Here is a 6,279-nt window from a genome sequence, read left to right as displayed (position 1 = left end):
TGTGGTGGACAAGAGTTTTTGTCTTGCAAAACTGGGAGTCTGTTTTTAACCTCCCTCTTCCTGTAAGAGTGATGAATTCAGCAACACACTGATAGAGATGTTGTATATACTTTTATACTGGTAAAATCTTCATAATGTTACAGTAATTTGAAACTCCCTTATATGGAGTGAAGCCCTGCCCAGCGCATCCCAGGATGCACTGGGCAGGGCTGGAAGCCGCCATTTTCGAGGTGGCCCCAATGAAAGAGGAGGGAGGCCATCTCCCTCCTCCAAGAAAGGTAGGGAGTGGGGAAGGGCCGCTAGGACCAGCAGGTGGGAGGGAAGTGACTCGCAGTCCACTGGGCCACCAGGGCGTGTGAGGGGATGATGCCGGGGGGGGGGGGGGGGTTAGGGGGGCTGGAGACCCACCGGATCTCCAGCCCCCTGAATTTGCATCAGGGGGGTCATGGGCCTTCGTGTTGCTGGGTGGGGGGGGGGGGTCGGGTCAGGGTTCTTGCTTCTGCAGGGGGGCATGGGCTGTTGCATTGGGGGGAATGGGGGCCTGGTAACATGCAAATGCATGCTGGACAGGCTCACCATTCCTCCCCAATGGTCTGCAAAGCCTAATGTCAGCTCCGAGCTGTGTATGGTTTGCCGCAGCCAGGGCCGCCAAGAGGCTGAGCCTGGCCTGGGGCAAGGCAGACCCCGGGGCCTCGCCGCAGCTGCCCCGCCCCCCCCCCAAATCGCCACTCAGGCCACCCGGTGCCGCAGTTCCCGGTCTTACCCGCCTGCCCTCGGCTCCGTCGACCGTCCGCCACCAGGCCCCCTGCATTCAAATCGGCAGCACCGCGGCCTCACCTCCCTGTGAAAGTGCAAGATCGCCTCCCTTCGGGCCCTTCCTCCCTGTGTCCTGCCCTCATCTGATTTAACTTCCTGTTTTCGCGAGGGTGGGACACAAGGATGGAAGGCCCGAAGGGAGGCGATCTTGTGCTTTCACAGGGAGGTGAGGCCACGGCGCTGCCGATTTGAATGCAGGGGGCCCAGTGGCGGACAGTCGACGGAGCCGAGGGCAGGTGGGTGAGACCAGGGACTGCGGCGCCAGGCCCCCATTGGAGGCCCAGGCCTGGGGAATTTTGTCCCCCTACCTCCCTTCGGTGGCCCTGGCCACGCCAATGTTTGGTGCGCTAGTCGCTGATAATCGGGGAGGAATAGGTTTAGCATGCATTTGCATGCTAGTTGCGTTCAGAGCCCCCGAGCGTGCTATTTCATGCACTTGGGGCTCTGATCATGAGGCGGTAGCAAACGCAGGTGCTAGTATGGCGCTAACAGCCTCTAGCGCCTGCGTTTGCTTCTGATCATCAGCCCATAAGGTAGTACTCTTCAATGTTTGGGAAAAACTACCCTTAGCATCTCTGCACTTTGGTCTAGCATCTTCCCTCCCCTTTTACTTTTTTTTCCTGCCTGTTGTAAGACAGTTATGGAGTAGGGCCTGTCCCTGACCCCGCCCCCTATCCCTGGCAAAACTGCTTCAACCGGCAACCATAGAGTTAAACAAAGATCCAGTAGATCCAGAAGCTGAGACCACTTACTAGTCCAGTTACTGCACCACAATACAAATGTTACCTTTATGCAATTTCCGAAGCAGTTTGCACGTAAACATTCTAATGAAACATCTAAACAAACACTAACAAGACACTTCCCCATTTATCATATTCAGCTCACAAAAACTACCAGACCATAGACACAAGGACGACCAGCTCTTCCCACTGTGGAACCTGCAGCTCCCTCTATTTGGTATCTGTAGAGATCCACCTTAAGGAGGTGGGCTGGCCTAGAGTGATGTCAGCAAAGGGGAGGAGTAAAGATGTGTGCGCATGCTCTGCTGCTGCTTCTCCCTCTACTGTCTGCGGGGCTGTTTTGCAAAGAGCAGAAAAGACTCCGAATGAAAATAACAGTGGGAATCCCAGCAAGGTCCGGTCCCAGATCTGCAGAGGAGAGGAGGGATCATATCTGAGACCTGGAATCAGCCCAGTCTGCTCCTGTGTTATTCATCTTTCCAGCAGCTGCAGAATTCAGTTGAGAAGGAAATGTCTGCCCTGGTTTCTGATCAGGTAAGAAATTCTTCTCTCTCCTCTTGTCCACAGGGTGCAGCACAGGTGCCAGGGAAATACCCACAAAGAGGTAGCTAATGACCCCCCATAGTGGCAGCACAGAATCCAGCAGAGGAACATACAACAGGGCTCACCCCAGTACCTGATCAATCATAGAAAGGAAATTTGGGGATCTGAAAAACCACTTTCAGTGCCTGGATTGCTCAGGTGGAGCCCACAAAATGTTAGCCATATAGAAACATGACGGCAGATAAAAGCCACATGACCCATCCAGTCTGCCCATCCTCTGTAACCCCTAATTCTTCCTGTTCCTGAGCGATCCCACAATCTTATCCCATGCCTTTTAAAATTCTGGAACAGTCCTCGACTCCACTCCACCCAGGGCCGTGCCTAGGGTTTCTGGCGCCCCCCTGCAGACTATCAGTTGGCGCCCCCCCCCCCCCCCCCCCCCCCCGGTGAAAATGATCGCTCACCACTTGCTACACTGACAGGAATTGTCAGCAATATTCTTAGAAACAAATTGCTGTACATTGCAAAATAAGATAGCAGATGTAAATTCTCAAAGTAGACATATTCCAAACGCTAAATGAAAATAAAATGATTTTTTTCTACCTTTGTTGTCTGGTGACTTTCTTTTTCCGATCATGCTGGCCAGTATCTGAGTCTGCTGCTATCTGTCCTCTTAACTCCATTTCCAGGGCTTCCTTTCCATTTATTTCTTTACTTTCCTCCTTTCTTCTTCATTTCTTGCTCTATATCCATTTCCAGCAATTTCTTCTCTCTCCCTGGGTCCTGTCCTCCCATCCACGTCCATCCTTGTCCCTCTCTGCCCTTCCCTCCTCCATCCATAGCCATCAATTCTCCTCTCTCTCCCCTCCCCTCCATTTCCAGCAAATTGTCCTCTCCCTGGGCCCCCATGTCCATCCTTGTCCCTCTCTGCCCTTCCCTCCTCCTCCATCCATAGCCAGCAATCCTCCTCCCCCCCCCCCCCCTCCATTTCCAGCAATTTGTCCTCTCCCTGGGCCCCCATGTCCATCCTTGTCCCTCTCTGCCCTTCCCTCCTCCTCCATCCATAGCCAGCAATCCTCCTCCCCTCCCCTCCATTTCCAGCAATTTGTCCTCTCCCTGGGCCCCCATGTCCATCCTTGTCCCTCTCTGCCCTTCCCTCCTCCATCCATAGCCAGCAATCCTCCTCTCTCTCCCCTCCCCTCCATTTCCAGCAAATTGTCCTCTCCCTGGGCCCCCATGTCCATCCTTGTCCCTCTCTGCCCTTCCCTCCTCCATCCATAGCCAGCAATCCTCCTCTCTCTCCCCTCCCCTCCATTTCCAGCAAATTGTGTTCTCCCTTCACGCGATTCGCGAACCGCTTAGCACTGCTTAAAAAAAAAAATTACACGTCAGCAGGAACAGGCTGCTTCAGCCAATCCCAGGGGCCTTCCTTCAGCGTGTTCCACCCCTGAGGGCTGAAGGAAGGCTCCTGGGATTGGCCGAAGCAGCCTGTTCCTGCTGACGTGTAAATTTTTTTTTAAAGCAGTGCTAAGCGGCAGCGCGGTTCGCGAATCGCGTGAAGTGGGGGGTGGGACGACGCGACGGCAACGAAGAGGTTGCAGCAGCGTCAGTGTAAGCGGAGCGCTGCCGACGTCTACCTTCCCTTCACGCTCTTGGTTCCCTCAGTGTCCGCCTTCTTCTGACGTCAGAAGAAGGCGGGACACTGAGGGAACCAATGAGTGCAAGGGAAGGGAGACGTCGGCAGCGCTTTCACTGACGCTGCTGTGACCAGGTAAAAGATTTAAAGGCCTCGGCAGCGCGGGGCGAGAGTAAGCACCGCGGCGGCGCCCTCCAGAGGTGGGCGCCCCCCTGCGGCGCTTACCCCGCTTACCGCATCGGCACGGCCCTGACTCCACCACCTCCACCGGGACGCCATTCCACACCACCACCCTTTCTGTGAAATAATACTTCCTTAGGTTACTCCTAAGCCTATTCCCTCTTAACTTTGTCATATGCCCCCTGATTCCAGAGCTCTCCTTCATTTGAAAAAGGCTCTCTTCCTGTACATAAATGCCCTTGAGATATTTAAACGTTTCTATCATGTCTCCTATCTCTCTCCTGTCTTCCAGCGTATGCATGTTGAGGTTCATAAGTCTGTCCCTATAATTTTTGCATTCAAGACTGCTTACTAATTTCGTAGCCGCCCTCTGGACCGACTCCATCCTGTTTATATCTTTCCGTAGGTGCGGTCTCCAGAACTGCAAGCAGTAATCCAAATGAGGCCTCACCAGAGACTTATATAACGGCACTATCACCTACTTTTTCCTGCTGGTCATCCCTCACTTTATGCACCCAAGCATCCTTCTGGCTTTGGCCGTCGCTTTTTCTACCTGTTTGAAAGCTTTAAGGTCGTCAGACACAATCACCCCCAAGTCCCGCTCTTCCTTCGCACACTGAAGCACTTCACCCCCTATACTGTACCGTTCCCTCAGATTTTTGTGACCCAAGTGCATATTTTAATGGTCTGCTGCATACATTTGCATTAAGACCCCACCAGTCCAAGCCAGAAGGAGAACAGATGGCCAGTGAGGAACATGAAGAGGAAGTCAGGCCACCAACACTTACCCCCAGCTCTGGAGCTCACACCCCTCCCACATTAAGAATCAAACCACCCTCACAGCATCCAAAAAGCACCTTAAAGCCCACCTTTTATCAGATCTTTGGCTCCTTCTGCTACTTAAACCTTTCACCCCCCCCCCCCCCCAAGTCTCCTCCTTTCTCTCTTCTTGGATTTTTAATTTATTCCATATAAACTGCATAGATATCTGTTTTTGACCCATTGCGGTATATCAAATAAATAAAAGGAAAAAGTGTCCCTGGGCAGCTCTTCCAGCCTTCCCTTCTGTTTCCCTGTTTCAGATTAGACCAGTAAACGTGTGGTGTTGATAGAAGACTTTAACCTAAAGAAGTGAATTGCAACATCCTGTCTGAAGAATGTATAGTCTGGCGGGGATTTGGTCTGGGGGAATTTATGATAATTTTAGGAGAATGCATGGAGGAAAGGAGAGCTGCCTCTTTTATTTCATCCATGTGGTTTCTTTAATAGAGTATAGACCCAGGATCAGGACCTGTCATTGTGCTTTTATGTGGTCAGGAATGTGTGTGTAATGTTTCTGTCTGCATTAACACATGTAAAAGTACCGTGGGATTTCCTAACCTGCAGATAGGATGCTAAAATCCATGTCCTATAGATACTTCCCCCTCACTCTTCAGTCAGATCTCTCGATCCGAGCCAGAGGTCTACTGCACCTCCTCCTTTCCCCCTGCCCCCTGCATTTCAGCCTCTTTCATATTATTTTTGACACAAAGAGCTACTCCTTCTTTGCCATCTCTGCCCTTACTAAACAGATTATAGCCTAGTATCAGCACTAATACACATAGATACAGACACTTCCTCTCTCGTTCTGTCTCCCTCCTGTCCCCAGCACTTTTCACTTTTCTGTCTTCAGAAACCAACCCACCAGCCTCTCTCTTTTCCACCTCTTCAGCTGCTACTGCTGTTGCTTCCGTCACCCACCCCACACAGGCCAAAGTCTCTGATCCACCTGCACTGATTCATTTTTTTCTCTTCCTTCCAACTGCTGAATAAATCAGCATCTGAGATTTGCACTGCGTCATTGGGAACCAGACAATTTATCCGCAATACTAGATAGTGAAGGGAACAAAGCTGTGTTCTTACTGTTATCTACAGGAGAACTGACCTTGATGACAGAGGTCATATAACAAGGTCTATGACACAAACATCATAATGAAACTGTGGCTGAGGGTGTCCTGTTTGCTGTTCCAGGCATTGGTCACTTTCAAGGATGTCGCTGCTTATTTCTTGGAAGTGGACTGGGACCTCCTGGGAGAATGGCAGAAGGAGCTGTACAAGAAGGTCATCAAGGAGATTCATGACATCCTCATGTCACGAGGTAAATATGTCTTTTTTATCATCTACCACATGGGCACATTATGGAGTCAGTGGTTTAAAAATCACAGGTACTTGGTCCCATGGGCACCTGAAATTTAGAACCTGGCTTCTGATGCCACCCCATAGCCAACCAGAGCTAGTGAAACAGCTACTACTGCAGGCTTTGCAAAAGGTGTCGCTCTGTGCTGTAAGATAAAATATATACCTTAAACTACAGGCTTCATATGA

Source organism: Microcaecilia unicolor, chromosome 3, assembly GCF_901765095.1.
Source record: "Microcaecilia unicolor chromosome 3, aMicUni1.1, whole genome shotgun sequence".
Classification (NCBI taxonomy): domain Eukaryota; kingdom Metazoa; phylum Chordata; class Amphibia; order Gymnophiona; family Siphonopidae; genus Microcaecilia; species Microcaecilia unicolor.
Note: the sequence above shows the minus strand (reverse complement) of the source record.